Raw genomic sequence first — 15,028 nt, 5'->3', positions numbered from 1 at the left:
AGAGGAGGCCATGGAGATGCTGTGAGTGCTGGAGCAGCTCTGCTCTGGAGCCAGGCTGAGAGAGCTGGGCTGGGGCAGCCTGGAGAAGAGAAGGCTCCTGAAGGAGAGACCTCAGAGCAGCTCCAGTGCCTGAAGGGGCTGCAGGAAACCTGGAGAAGGGCTTGGGACAAGGGCCTGTAGGGACAGGCCAAGGGGAATGGCTTGAACCTGCCCGAGGGGAGACTGAGCTGAGCTCTTAGGCAGAAGAGGGTGCTGGGCCACTGGAATGGGTTGAATGGAGAAGCTGTGGCTGCCCCATCCCTGGCAGTGCTCAAGGCCAGGTTGGACACAGGGGCTTGGAGCAAGCTGCTCCAGTGAAAAGAATGTGGACACAAACATAGGGAAGCCTGGTGCAGGGGAATTGGTTGAACAAAAAGAGCCTGAGGATAAAGTTTAAGAAGTGCAGGATCTGGGCTGCTGGATGACAGGGTACAACTCCCTGCAGGTCTCTGGAGATCAATGGGGCTGAGCACAAGCAGTGGAGGTTTGCAAGAGTAGCTGGAGACAGTTGTCCACCTTGGGCCCGTGGGATATTGAACCTGTCCAGAGCTTCACTACAGGGTCTCTGGCAGGGACAGTGACCAGAGGAGAGGACAGTGAGCTTTAGACCACTGCAGGAGGCTTTCCCTCTTGCTGCAGGCTGCCTTGTACTGCCCCTTTTTCACCCTGGGGCTGCATCCACCCTGGCTGCCTGAGGTGAACTGTGTTCCCCGCAGCTCTCCAAACCCAACAGCTTGCCTTGGCCATAAGCTGAGCAAGAAGGGGACATCTCCCTTCTAACCTGCTCCTGCCACTGGTGCTGGAGAGGGCAAATGCCACAACCAAGCTTTATCACCCCTTGCAACCTCCAGAGGTGGCACGGGTTGTCCCTGGACAGCTGAGCCTGTGTGGGGTGGGGACATCAGTGCTAGCCATGAGTGGGCCACATCATCTCTGCTACCACAGGGCATCTCAAGGCCTGTTGAAATACTGACTTGGACATGTTGAAGCCAAAACACTTTACATAACCACATGGACAATAGAACCCAGAACAACAGCTAGTGGGACAAAAGGTATTTGTACATCCTTTGGTTCTTTTTCCAGCATGGGAATCTTTGGGCTTGAACAGGGGGTCACCACTCTTGTAGGGAAAATGTCTTGGTGGTTCTTCTATATTTAAGTGCTGCAGTTTGCCTTAAATCACACTCAAATGGACCAAGCAAGGTCTCTGGGCAGTAACCACAGCACTTGGAGAAAGGAGGGCTTCAAATGGTCTCTGTGGTTGTTCAGAGAAATGGCAGGATGTCCAAAATCAGATATAGATTTTTCAACCCTGATGAATTGGAATAGCACAAGACTTACAAACCCATTCCTTGTTTGAAAACCAGATCCAATTCATTATACTTGAAACTTAGAGACAAGAAATATCTGGAGAGCGGGGTTTTTTGGTGACTCATTTGCAGGAAATCTCTATTCTTACAGCTCCAATTGACCTGAGCATCTTCCAAGCAAAGCTGCAAACCCAGGGCCAGAATTCCTAATGAAAGGAGAAGCAGGAAAAGTATTGCTTTTCCTCATCTTTTCAGGCTTCCTTTAGAATAGAGCACACGTGTTAAACAAGCTCTGCATTTCCTTAATGATTGTCAAGTATTTCAAGAGATTAGAGAAGAGATTTATCTGTCAAGACACAGTTTTATTGCTATTTATAACACAGGAACAGTACAGCCAGGTGCCATTAAAAGCCCCCACTTTTTAATGCTGACAAGGCACTGCACGAGCAGGTTGCAGGGGTTCCACACTGAGTTGCTGGTGCCTTATAAACCCTCTCTGAAATGGAGAGAAATGCCTTCCCAGCAGGGAAATACAGACGGTTTGACAGCATCTCTGCATCCAGCTTCCCCAGGTTAGTCCTGTTTTACCTTACCACACAACTGCCATGCCTCTGAAAACCAGAGGTATAAGCTGAAGGGCTTGCTTGAACCAGGACATGGACCTTGGGCAACCCATTCCAGTGCCTCAGCACCCTCACAGGGAAGAACTTCCTTATATCTAACCTGCATTTCCCCCATTTAAGTTTGAAGCCATCACCCCTTGTCCTGTCACTACAGACCCTGATGAAGAGCCCCTCTCCAGCATCCTTGCAGCCCCTTCAGACACTGGAAACTGCTCTGAGGTCTTCACGTGTACTGGGCATGAGGAAGTTTTGGGTGCTGGCAGCTCACTTAGAGCAAATACTTGGTTTTCCTGCAGTTAGCATTATTTGAATCAAGTGAGACATGTAGGAAAAAGAGTAAATAGACTGTGCTAACCTATACTAGACAAATACACTGGAACTATTTAGTACAAGAAATCAAGGCTTCAGTAAGGCTACTGGAAAAACTGCCTATCAGTTTCCTCAAATGATTTTAACCCTATTTGAACACGGGAAACTCTTTCCCACGTCTAGGCATTGAAGCATACAGACGCTGCCCATCCATTCAGACAGGTTCCATTCTCTGGACTAGGGTTGGTGTCTAGGACAGGACAGAGCAAAGAGGACTCAAAAGCAATTTCCAAGCAGTGACCGCAGGTGCTGGTGTTGGGCTGGGTCTTTCGAGGGCAGTTCTCTCAGACCTCTCATCAAGGAAGTGACACTGAAAGGGATGCACAGGATTAGGTGTTCAATCCCAGAGCTCACGGATGACAGTGTCACTGTCACAAAACCCTTGATCCATTTGTGCTTTTGAGCTTAAGCCAATGAGCTCAACCCCATCAGATTTGAGTCATCTTTGCCCATTAGGTAAAGCAGCTCAGCCTTTCTCTCATGCACCCCAAAGAGGAACGATGCTCTCCAGCTGCTGATCTCTCCTTATTCAAGGCACCACTATTCCTAGGGCTGTTTTGAAGCAAAGAGGAACTAAGCAGTGGCTGCCCTTTCATTCTTCCTTGCATTCTTCTTTGGCACTGCTGCACAGGACGTTCATGGTTTCATCGTGTCTTCAATCTCGCCCATGCTCTAGCCTTCATCTTCCTGTCTCAAAATGTTCTCTTTCATTTCCTGCGGCAGGAAGAGATGAGTCCATTCCTGTATGTGGAGGAATCAGATAAAAGTTTATTGAATCCTGTTTGCTTACAAGGTGGATTTTAAGGACAGAGAAGTGCCAAAAGCCTTGGCTCCATAAAAAAAAGGTAAGAGCCAGTGTTGGTGATGCTGCCAGAACCTCCAGTATCTCCAGCTCCTCATGCATTCTCTCTGATGCTGCCTGTCCATCTGGTACAATATAGGCACTGTTCTGGTGCCAGACTGGAAGACTGCGTTATGACTAGTTGATAGACAGTTTCTTGAAGGCTGCCCTGTTAGAATCACCTTTCTAGCATGTCCCAGACTGCAGCCAGTACCTTGCTCTTCCCTTTATACAGCACAGCAGGACATGGAAACTCAATCACACCTGTGCCCATGCAAAGAGAGAGGCAACAGCTTTGATGGTGGCACGAGGTGTAGCTGGTCTGTCCGAAGCATCACATCACACAACCTTGGTCCAAGGGACAGGGCTGCCTTCAAGAGGGTTTTAAGGATGAGTGATAAGAGCTCCAGAAATACTGACTGGGTGCTACTGGTTCATTTGGGTGGAAAAGGCTGAGTAAAACAAGTTCTGAGCACTACTTTAGGTGAAAACATTGTCAGTTGAGTGCTCATGCTTAGCATTCTGTGTCCCTTTCCATTTTCTCCTTGCAAGGCTTTGATGTTCCTGTTGTGCTGATGTCAACACCCACCCAAAGCCCTCGCTGAGCTGGCTTGCATGAGTTCTGGGCTGCTGACAATTTGGGACTGCATTGGGAATGTTAGCCAAAATGTCTGTCAGTTTATTTCACAGACTGTGTAAGAGTCTTTAATAGATTGTGCCATCATGGGATAATATAGGATAGAAGAAGCTGCAGGCAACCACTTCTAACAGTTTTCCTAGGATGTTTTCCACTTGGGACCTCTTGAGGGGCCAGCTCATCTATGTGGCCAATCACTCACATGGCAGAGGAAGCCTTTCACATATAAAAGGCAAAATCAGTGAGATTTGACTCCACAATCTTCAGCCTAATTTTAAAAGTATATAGTTAACTGTAACTACTATTATCAAAATGCTCCAGAAGGGAAATATTTCCGTAGGAAATCCACAATGTCAGCTACTGAAGCTCTGAATATGATTGTAAAGTCTCAAGAAAGAAAAGAGCAGGTCCACTAAGGACACCATGAGGCTCCCTAGCATCCTATTTTCTGAGTGTCACGTGGAATAGACATATGTAGTGAGGATGTGAATAGGAAGATCTGCATGCAGAGAGGAGTAGGAGGGTGTCTGCACTACCAGGAAGGAATATGACTCTTTAGTGATGAAAGCAGTGAGTGGCAAAACAGGACACCAGTTTTGCAAACAGGCTCGGTTTTCACAGAGCCCTGTGGATCAGGTGGACAGTGCTTTGCAAAGGATGGGAACAGTTCCCCACCTGACAGCTCTGCAGGACTGCTGAACCCAGCTCCGGGCCTTTGGGCGCCCCTGAAGGCAGACAATGGAGCATATTAACTGTGCTGTCTCCAGCCATCAGTGCATGCAGATGGGCTTCAATCTGTAGATGCCCTAAGCATCTGCACCAGAAATGCCAGGAGCTCAACACCAGCTACAGACAGTGCTCCAGGAGATGTGCTACCAGTGCCTCCATCTCTGCTCGCTGTTCAGGTGTCCTGAGGGAAACCGAAAAGGCAGGCACAGCAGGGGAGCACTCGTGCCTCTGCAGTGGTTTTAACTCATACCTGACAGTGCTCTCCATGTGTTTCCTACACAGTAAATGAGGGGAATGAGAATCAGAGTGGGATTACCTTGATTTACTCTTTTTTAAGCTATCGAACCAGGCTCCATGCTGAAGTTTGAACAGAGGCAGCTGTAAGCAGAAGTGACAAGGGAACACAAATGATGGTCCTGCTTTTCACTTACAGGAACGCAAATCTTGCTGGAATGTCCAAATGCTTGCTCCAGGACCAAAGGCTTGAAAGTCATCCTGTCAGCCTCTATTAGAGACACAGGATGAATGCTGACCCAAAGGGTAAATGCTGTTTTCAATCAAATAGCAAAACTCCTCTGAAGACCTACTGGCAAAACCAATAGCAGGTCATGGCCCTTTCCAACCTGGCTGAGAGGCTTGTGCCATTTGGTGATGAGTGAAGGGTAAGTGGAGGAGCAAGACAATGAAAAAGGTTGGTCTGGGAAGCTGGGAATTACGTCCTGGTTTAGAGGTTTGTAATAGCAATAGTGAGCTCACTGTGAATTGATGGGAATGGCTGTGTGCGAAAGCACCAGGGCAAGGGCTCAGTGTCCTGATGACCAAGCGATCAAATTGATGAGCACTGGGCAAAGCATCTGAAAACACGGTGCAGAATGAGCTCCGAGGATCACGTGCACACCCACAGCAGCAGGGGTGTGCGTGGAGTGTCCTCAGCATCAGAAGGACATGGAGCTGTTGGAGCAAGTCCAGAGGAGGCCATGGGGATGAGCAGGGGCTGGAGCAGCTCCTGTATGGAGATGGGCTGAGAACATTGGGGCTGTTCAGCCTGGAGAAGAGAAGCTGTGTGGAGACCTCAGAGCAGCTTCCAGTGTCTGAAGGAGGCTACAAGGATGCTGGGGAGGGGCTCTTCATTAGGGACTGTAGTGACAGGACAAGGGGTAATGGGTTCAAACTCAAACAGGGGAAGTTTGGATTGGAAATAAGGAAGAAGTTGTTCCCTGTGAGGGTGCTGAGGCACTGGAATGGGTTGCCCAAGGAAGCTGTGAATGCCCCATCCCTGGCAGTGTTCAAGGCCAGGTTGGATGAAGCTTGGAGCAACCTGCTCTAGTGCGAAGTGTCCCTGCCATGGCTGTGGGCTGGAACTGGATGACCTTAAGGTCCTTTCCAACCAGCCGTTTCCCCTGCACCAGGGCTCTGACTGAAAACTTGAAATGGAAAATTAAGCAGCTAATTCATAGAGCTTCTGAAGCAGACACCCCTGGTAGCCTTGAACAGAGCCTCAGCACAAGTGATTTTTGCTGACATTTGGAAACAAAAACATCTCTTTTTGACATTTTCAGAATGATGGCTTCCCCCCCATCCTGCAGAAGGCAAGTACTGTATTCCAGATCAGAGCATTTTCTGTTGGTCCCCAAAAATACCTTTCTGGCTTTCCACACTGCTGAAACTAGAATATCTGCATTCCCTCCTGTGCAGGAGCAGAGGAAGGTGCAGGAATCTATTTACAGTGGTGTTGCACCAGCCATAGCAGATCAAACCATGTGCTTTTGGGCTCAACCTTGAAAGTGAGAAGAGGGCTATGCAAGTGACCTCCGTGGGCTGCACAGAGCTGCATCTAGAGATCCACGGAGGGTTTCAGTGCTCATGAGCATCACTGTTTCTCCAAGCTGGTCTTCTCCCTACAGCCCTGTGCATTGCAGTACTCTTTAATCCACAGCAGGAACATGTACCACAGGCAACTTCTTGTGTTTGCCTGCTGCAAAAGGTCTCATTTCTACCTTGACACTGGTACCAGGGGCAGTTTGGAACCTGGGGCTGGCTGGAGGCAGCACAATTCCCTCTTCATCTTGTCACTCAGCCCCAGTACTTCTAGCCTGGGTGAATCATTGGTTGACTAAGTAGGGATCTCAGTCTCACCTGAGAGCAAAGCTTGGCTAAGTTCCTCCTGTGATGCCTGAGCATGGTCACTCTGGAGCAAGTTTGGGCAGGGTAAGAGAAGCCAAAGCATAGAGATAGAGCTCTGTTCACACTGTTGGGATAAGGCCAAAGGTATCCAGAGGTCTCCAAGAGGGACATTTGTTGGTGGAAATCTTGCTGTTTAGCTCCTGAGGGTCGGCAGTCTTGCAGAAGAGAGCCCTGAGGTGCAGCATTTGGGTCTATGTTCATACACAGATAGGAAAGTTCACCCACTCTATGTATAGAAAGCCTAAATGTGGTGTGTGTGTCAACCGCTTTTTCTGTATGTGCTCACACACACACGGTGACAAATATAGACCGCGTTACAGAGTCATCCCTTCTAGACATCCTAGACTCATGCTGATGTCTGGGTCCCGCAATAGCTGCCTCCCACAAGAGAGAAAAGCCAATTCCATCATTCCCCAAACTGTGGCTACATCTAACCCTGCATAACCCTCTGGCAGTGACCATCACCCAGGTCTCACTGTCTAACTGGGCAATCCAAGCATTTGGTAGAAAATTCAACCCAGATAGAAGTGAAGCAGAAACGTGAAGGACATTTTGAGCTGAGAAAGCCTGGTGTATTTTCCTCAGCACATAATAAATGCTCAGCTTTGTATTCTGGGGTTATTTAGCCCTTTCACTGTAATTACTTGCATTGGATGTTGGGTCTGTTTTTAGACAAAGCTCTTTTTTCTAAGCAAGTGTTGAATATTTAGGTCCTGCACCTGGGTCGGAGCAATCCCAGGCACAGCTACGGGTTGGGCAGGGAAGAGATTCAGAGCAGCCCAAGGAGAAGGACCTGGCAGTGCTGGTCAATGAGAAAATGAACATGAGCCGGCTTCAGTGTGCGCTCGCAGCCCAGAAAGCAACCGTATCCTGGGCTGCATCAAAAGGAGCGTGACCAGCAGGTCCAAGGAGCTGACCCTGCCCCTCTGCTCTGCTCTTCTGAGACCCCACTTGCAGCACTGTGTGCAGTTCTGGTGTCCTCAACATAAGAAGGACATGGAGCTGTTGGAACAAGTCCAGAGGAGGCCACGAGGATGCTCAGGGGCTGGGGCACCTCCCCTATGGAGAAACGCTGAGAACATTGGGGCTGTTCAGCCTGGAGAAGAGAAGCTGCGTGGAGACCTCAGAGCAGCTTCCAGCATCTGAAGAGAGACTACAAGGATGCTGGAGAGCAGCTCTTCATCAGGGACTGGAGTGACAGGACAAGTGATAGGACAAGTGCTCCAGCCCCTGCTCATCCTCATGGCCTCCTCTGGACTTGCTCCAACAGCTCCATGTCCTTCTCATGTTGAGGACACCAGACCTGCACACAGTGCTGCAAGTGAGGTCTCACAAGAGCAGAGCTGTCCCTGCCTTGGGAGGGTTGGTTGGACCAGATGGCCCCCAGAAAACCCATCCAAACATATTCTTTTGTAATTCTGCAATTCCTAAACAAATAACAGAGCAAATAAGAACAAGCTGGCCATTCAGGGTTGAACTACGTCCCAAGGGATTGCACTGGGAGCAAGACAAGGCTCTGATGGACTTGGCTTTGGGTGTTTTTTTCCCAGTAGTTCTTGCCAAAGCACTGCTGCCACTCATTGCTGCCACACCAGAGCCCCCTCCACACAGGCCCTTCCTCAAACAGCATCTTCAGTTAAAAGCTCTGTGCATCTCCCTCTTGCTGCAGTTTAGCTCACTTGGCATAGTGAAGAGTGATGAAAATACGGCATCTCTGTAACTTGGTCACAGTATAATTAGAAGCTTAAGGTCGGTGTATTTTTAAGATAACAGATGCAATCATCTCCATCTTTTCATTTAACAGCAGGAAGAAGGGGAAAATCAATGACGTCTCCGGAATATGCAGTGAATTGGATGTTGCAGACATTCTCCTGCATTAAAGCAGCACAAATCCCCTGCCAAGTCAGTTCCAAGGACAGTTCCGTGTCTACCAGCTGCACATTCCTACTTGCAGCTGTGTTTCACTAAGAGGTGAAAACCACACTGCTGTTCTCAGAGGTCTTTGGATGAGCTCTGGGAATAGGGAGCAATCTGAAGTCAGGAGGAGCACAGTTCTCTAAAGCAATGGATCTTGCATGTCACCAAGTGGTCTCCGGCCATATAAATGCCAGGCATGTCCTCTTTTAGTTCAGAATAGAATCAGAGAAACAATCAGGTTGGAGAAGACCTTTAAGATCATCGAGTCCAACCAATAAACCTATGCCCCAACATCTTCTGCAACCAAAGTGTCTCCCATGGAGAGTTTAGCCTACTACATCCTCTTATGCTTCATGGCTCTTGCCTCCAGCCTTTGCTTGTTCGCCTCCTGCTGCTGCAGTAAGACCTCCCCTTCTGCACCCAGAACTGCAGCTCTTGTTCATCACTTCATAAAAGCACTCATTAGATCAATATGTGGCTTTTGGACACCCCAGGGCTGTCGATGGGCTACGGCATTCCATTTCTAAATGAAGAACGATTATTGATCAGTACAAGGGACAAGATCATAATAAGGAGGCCCACAACAGCTCAGGAGTCACACACTTCAGGCAAAACCAAAGTACCAATCATTGTAAAAGCAGTTATTGAAGAGGCTCAAAATAGGAGCAGTACAAATGGCTTTATGGGAGGAGTACAAGTGGCTTTACAGGAAAGAAGTCATCTCCATTCAAACCATAACGCTCTCCTGGGACAGTAACTACAGAATAACCACAGGGAGCACCTCCAGAGCATTGCTTTGATGGTTCTCATGTCCAGCACAGGCCTGGCCCAGTTAACTCTGACTCTCCTGCACTGTGCAGGATGCTGTGCACCTGGGCCTGCTGGATGACTGGAATTAGAGTGATGGGAAGCAATCACGGCCTTGCCTTCTTTTCATTTACTTGCCTCCCAGGTTCACAGCTCTGGAGTCTGACATTTAACTTGGCTGATCAACCCCTTTTTTTACCCTCTGTTGGTGCAAAGGATGAGCTTGATGCAGGAACATGTTTGCACTGCATAGGAAATATTCACAGTAGAGTGAATCAGAGTTTAGTAGAAGTGAGAGTCCAACGCAGGCTAGGGATGGAGAGCATGAGCAGAATTGCTACTATCCCAAAGCAACTGGGATGTAAGGATCTTTTTGCTATCTGCTCACAGGGGAAACCTCATGAAATACATTAGGCCTTCGTGGTTTGTCACTCCCAAGTCAGGCAGAGCAAACGTCTTGATAGAAAGCATCAATCTGATAAAGGTTTATAACATAGCTCCATGGATCCTTATGGAACCTGTTTCTCACACCTCCTAAAGGTTTCTCACAAGCAGGCGGGGTTAATCTCAAGTAGCTCTATATAATCCTCTTGGTACCCTAACCTCACCTGAGGGTTGCTCAGCTGATTGCTCTTGGATGTCCAGGTCACCCCTCAGATTGCTTTGCTTCTGCTGACGATAAAGCAGAGCAGCTCAGATCAAGGGATGAGCCCTTGGATGCCTGCAGCTACCTGTGCTGAGAGCTTCGTTTGCACTGCTCAGAGTTACCACCAGGGACAGGATAAGGACCATCTGCACCGAAAGCAAGAGCCTCTGTGGCTGGATCTGCTCTGGCGCTTGACTGCAGTTGCGTAAGTTAGCTAAGACATGGGAGAGAGACTACTTCCAGCCATGGGTGTTCCTCTCAGCAATCCACATGCAAGGGCTGAGCATCCTCCATTACCTGTGAGCTAAGTGGGTTTTGCTCTTTGGGAAGCAGCTCTGAACCCTCCTGCCAGCAAGAAAAGCAGAACTTTGCCCTGGGGAAGCGATCCTTGCAGGATGCTCTTCATACTGGAGGTGGCTTGTTATGGCCACGGACATGGTCCAGCTTTGAAGCCCATCTGAGTGTGCTGTGGGTCGTTTTACTGGACTCCTTTAAAAGAGAAAGATGTTTCTATCTCTACCACTGTGCTGGCTGGACAGGGACCAGTGGACCCAGTTCATGTTGTCCTTCACTCCTCTGACAGCTTGGCCTCTGTCAAGGGCTACAGAGAAACTCACAACCATGAGAGGCTTCTGATGACCGAGCTACAGCTTTTTGCTAAGAACTGTGGTTTGTGCTGCTTGAGGTCCATTTGATACTCTTTGTATCTGCCTTTTTCTTCTAGAAGGATGTTTGCTTTGCTCCTTGCAGAAATGCAGTGAGCTACAGAACAACATCACCCGTCTCACAAGTGTCTCACAATGTGCTTTGTAATTGTGGGAATCCTGCTTTCACTGCAGCAGCGTTTGATGCAGCAGAGCCTCATCATTTACTTGCTTTGTTAAGTCTTGTTCCAGCTCTAATGATCACGTAACACAAACCAGCCTGGTCTTGGGCAAGCACAGATGATTCCTACAGCCGATGGCAGAATCTGCCTGTCCCCATAGCTGCCTTTCTTAAACACATCCGAAGTGACAGCACCCAGCCTGCTCAGGAAAGCAAACCCGACACACTCAGCACAGAAGCACAGCCTTTGTCTAACAGCGGGGTTGCCTTGACTCCTCTCTTATTCACATATCCACAGATTTCAGAGAACCTGAAGCTGGGAATCTCTCTGCAGTTCCCCACCACAATGATGTATCCCCGTCCCTCTTGGGGATATTCCTTGTCCTGGAAAATACCTATTCTGGAACCATGATTCCTTTAAACAGCAGGATTCAAGGGCATGGCTGGTTGCAGGCTGGGGTTTCTGCATGACTCCCTAGTCATGCCAGAAGCTCTGCTTTACTTATAACAACAGTATTGCAGGAGAAGAAGGTGCTGACAAATCAATTCCTACAGGTCCTTAACTCTCTGACCCATTGTGAGCTCCCAGGTCCATTACTCGAGTCTCTAAATGAACAGCAAGCTGGTTATGAGCGATTTCACTTGCACACCCTGTTCAGATGCTGCAGGTTTCACCAAGAGAAACCACTGCACAAGAGAAATGCCTGAGCGTGCTTCTCCTTGCTGGTTAGACTGAATGGGAGATGCCTGTTTTCCACCACAGGCCATTTGGGATCCATGCACAGGGGTGCGATCTTCACCATGGGCAATGAGAAGTGACCCAGGAGCACCAAGGAGGGCTGGGTCTCGGAAGGGTCTGGTTTTAGTCTGCTCCTCTGCCAGGGAGATGCTGGGGACAGGTACAGTGATGCAAACCCTGCTTCATGAGCAGGCTAAAGGAGGGAGGGCGGAACAAGGGGTGATGAACAAGCAAAGAGAGTGTGGCATCAGCCGCAGCAAGGACAGCACCTCAGCAGGGAGGGCAGTGCTCTACACAGGGCAGTAACAGGCAATGTGCTAGAGCTCAGGTTAAAAAGAGGGCTGATTGTAAGCCCTGTTCCTGGCTAGAAGCAGGAATCAGAAGAGGGAAATGGTGCAGTTTGTAAGGAAACTTGCTGTGGGAGAAAGCCAGAGAGCCCAGACCCTTCCATTGGGAGAACAGAAGTGTCTCAGACCGCTGGGTAACAGCAGAGGAGCTTTGCCTGCATCACAGGAGATCTGAAGCGTGTTCAATGGGAGCATTTCAGGGATCAAGCATTTGCTCACTGATGCTGCATACGCATGACTGCAGCCTCTACTCCCACAGCAAGGGGGTGACGGGTGAGTGCTGAGGCCCCAGGGCAGCCGCGGTACCATTTCATCTCACCCCCTTTTCCAGCAGGTTTTGCCCTTGGGAAGGTGCTGCTGTGTGTTAGGGCAGGGACAAAGAACACGAGGAGGAAGTGATAAGTAGAAAATCCCCTTTAGGCATTTGCTTGTCAATAGTTTCCCTGCTGCCCGCTCTGATGTGCTTTGTGGGTTTCACCTTAGCATGGATTTCACTTTAGTATGGATTATGGATAAGGTTTCACCTTAGTATGGATCCTTAGTATGGATCCCCTTGTGCTTAACCCTTAAGCCATGTAGTATAAGGCAGCCCTTACTCCGTGTGTGTGCCTTGAGTGGAGAGGGGAAATGCATGCTCCACGGGGCAGTGCTAGTGCTTGTCCTGCCTCTCTGCTCCCACCACAGGGCACCGTGGTCCTGGCTGAGGAGCTGGGAACCGAGCAGTTCTATCCCTGAGGCAAAAGAAACAGCATCTGCATCTTCATATTTAAACGTTATTTTAACGCTTATCTCTTTTTTGCCATACTACAGGTTTCTGAGGTGTTTCATCCAGTGCCGTGAACATGAACATCTTCATCTGTTGACCTTCATGAGCAAAGCATTTATCCGCTCTAGCTGCCTGCTAGGATTTGGGAAGTACATTCCCAAGTTTCTTGTGCACTAAAGCTCCACTGTGAACTGCCTCCGTGCAGTTGGGGGTGCTCAGGAGAAAACCGGATCAGACACAAGGGAAACATCCAAAATACCTTCCTTAATGACAGTGCCAGATACTGAAGCAATTACTGTGAAAGCCCTGGATGATATTAAAGTGAAAGCAGCTCCGTGGTTATAAAAAGAGAGACAGTAACACAGACATCCATGAACAGAAAGCAGCCCAGGCTCAGGTGTTATCTAAGGTATGGTACACACAGAACACAAGGAGTCTGCTGTCTTTATGTCAACATCCACTCACAATAAAAGCAGCCTGGTTGCTTTGGCTGTCTCTTTGCTGAGAGAGCTGAAGGAAGCTCTGCCTTCCCCTGGGTGCAAGGGCTCTGCCTCCCAGGCAGCCCCAGTGGAGGAAGAGGCTGCAGGGTAATGCCACACCTGGAAGCTGCTGCGAGGGCTCTGGAGGCACAGGCACTGCTGCCAGATGTTGGCCCCGTTCTGGATGGGCATATGGCATTGCTTTGCTTTCGATGGAGGGGACTTTAAACCAACCAGTGTCGTTATGGGCATGTTTGTAAGCCCCCGGCTGGGTCTGAAGCATGAACTGGAAGAGGAAAGAGGGCTGATGCCCCTTCTTTGTGTTGCATGGTTTTCTATGGGACTTGCTCTCCCCTGGTAGTTCGGCTTCAAGGGGTCTTGCTTCGAGACTACAGACCTCCAGGGACTCCTTCCAGTTATTCCATGATTCAACTCGGTTTTCCTTACACAGGGGCTATTTCAGAGCCTGACACTTATGGATATAGCAGCAGAGCTGAGATGCCACCACCACAGAGGACATCCCTGTTTTGTGCTCATGTGCCCTGTCACACTGCGTGGCACAGTCTTGTGTGCTGAGCTCTTGCCTGGAGAGCAATGGAACGTGCCCTTCCCGTGGGCTGCTTTTTCTCCCAGCTTTGAATATTTGGATTTCTCTTAGGAAAGCAAATTGTTGGGGATATAACAGGAGTTGACAGGGACACGTGGCTCTGTAAAGAAAATCCAAGTGTCTCGTGCTTCAGTACTCAGGGTTTTCTCCTGCTCTTCTCTCCACACACCTCATTTCGTAATAGAGAAGGCAAACAGCAGGCACAGGTCTATCACTTCAATCAACAACACAAATATTTACCCAATAGCATTCACATTAACAGCACCCGGGGCAGAAGGACACTGCAATGTTGTCTCAGCCTCTTTACAGCCCTTTGCTTTCTCTGCTGTGACTGGTGATTGCTTTATGAGCCCAGACCTAGTGCCATGGTTTAAGCCCAGCTGGCAGGTAGGTACCACACAGCCCCTCACTCACTTCCCTCACCCCCAGTGGGATGGGGATGAGAATCAGGAGGAAGGTAAAGACCCCTGAGTTGAGAGAAGAACAGTTTCACCATTGAAAAACAAGTAACATATAATAGCAATAATAATGATGAACATAGCGAAACAGAGAGGAACAAACCCCAATAAACACAAGTGATGCACAATACTTCCTCACCAACCGCTGACTGGTACCCAGCCTGACCTAAGCGGGTAACTACCCCAGTTTCTATCCCAGTTTCTATCTATTCCTGTGGTATGAATACCCCTTTGGCTGGTTTGGATCAGTTGTCCTGTCTCTGCTCCTTCCTGGCCTCTGTGCCCCTTCTCACTGCAGAGCATGAGACCGAAAAGTGCTTGCCCAGGGTGTGTTACCAGCAGTATTGCCAGACTAAAGCCACAACCCAGCACTGCACCAGCTACTGGGAAGAGAATTAGCTCTATCCCAGCCAAAGCCAGGTCACCCAGTCAGCAATGGATGCTATGGCAGTAACCTGTTGCCCAGGCTCTGGGTACTCCTCTGGGTCACTTCTGAGCATCTCTTCCCAAGACACCCCATGCAGTCTGTGTCTCACTGAAGGTGGGGTGCAAGGGATGTGCTGCTCTGCTCCTGGACAAGTTTTACCTGGGGGGATTCAGGAGTTACGATGACAGCTCATGGCAGTTTCATTTAAACCTATACCAATGGAGTGAATCAGGAGGATTCCCTGATTCCTGGTGGCCTGCACCTGTGGATCTGAGCTG

This window comes from Neopsephotus bourkii, unplaced genomic scaffold (genome assembly GCF_033783945.1).
Source record: "Neopsephotus bourkii isolate Nb327-2 ecotype Australia unplaced genomic scaffold, CSIRO-AGI_Nbou_v1 NB_1632, whole genome shotgun sequence".
In the NCBI taxonomy this organism is placed as follows: domain Eukaryota; kingdom Metazoa; phylum Chordata; class Aves; order Psittaciformes; family Psittacidae; genus Neopsephotus; species Neopsephotus bourkii.
Note: the sequence above shows the minus strand (reverse complement) of the source record.